The sequence below is a fragment of the Copadichromis virginalis genome, linkage group LG15 (genome assembly GCF_057382275.1).
Source record: "Copadichromis virginalis isolate Kocher_CV1m ecotype Utaka linkage group LG15, C_Virginalis_male_GT1.1, whole genome shotgun sequence".
NCBI classification, from domain to species: Eukaryota; Metazoa; Chordata; class Actinopteri; order Cichliformes; family Cichlidae; genus Copadichromis; species Copadichromis virginalis.
The window spans coordinates 8,923,859-8,924,228 of NC_140632.1; positions in this window are offsets into that span (position 1 = coordinate 8,923,859).

Here is a 370-nt window from a genome sequence, read left to right on the forward strand (position 1 = left end):
GTAAATATTCATTTTTCTGAGTTTTATTCAAACAAACTCTTTTTGTGCTGGCAAAGAGAAACAAAGACTAATGGGGCCGAATTAGGCCTCATTAGGCCTTGTCAAGTTAAAAGACACAGAAGAACCTTTACCACCACAAAAATTAAGTGAGTGTATGTACATATTTGAGCCAGTATGCATACTTTTAACCCCGTGTGAATTACACCCAATTCTTTTTTTCTTTTTTTTTAAAAGTCATTAAAGATGTATGCTGTACAACAGTTCAAAGAAATAATTTAAAGCCACCACATTACCCTAACATCCATGCCCATGGATGAGTTAATGTAATCTTCTGACCACAACTACAAGTACTTGTACCAAAGAAAAATAA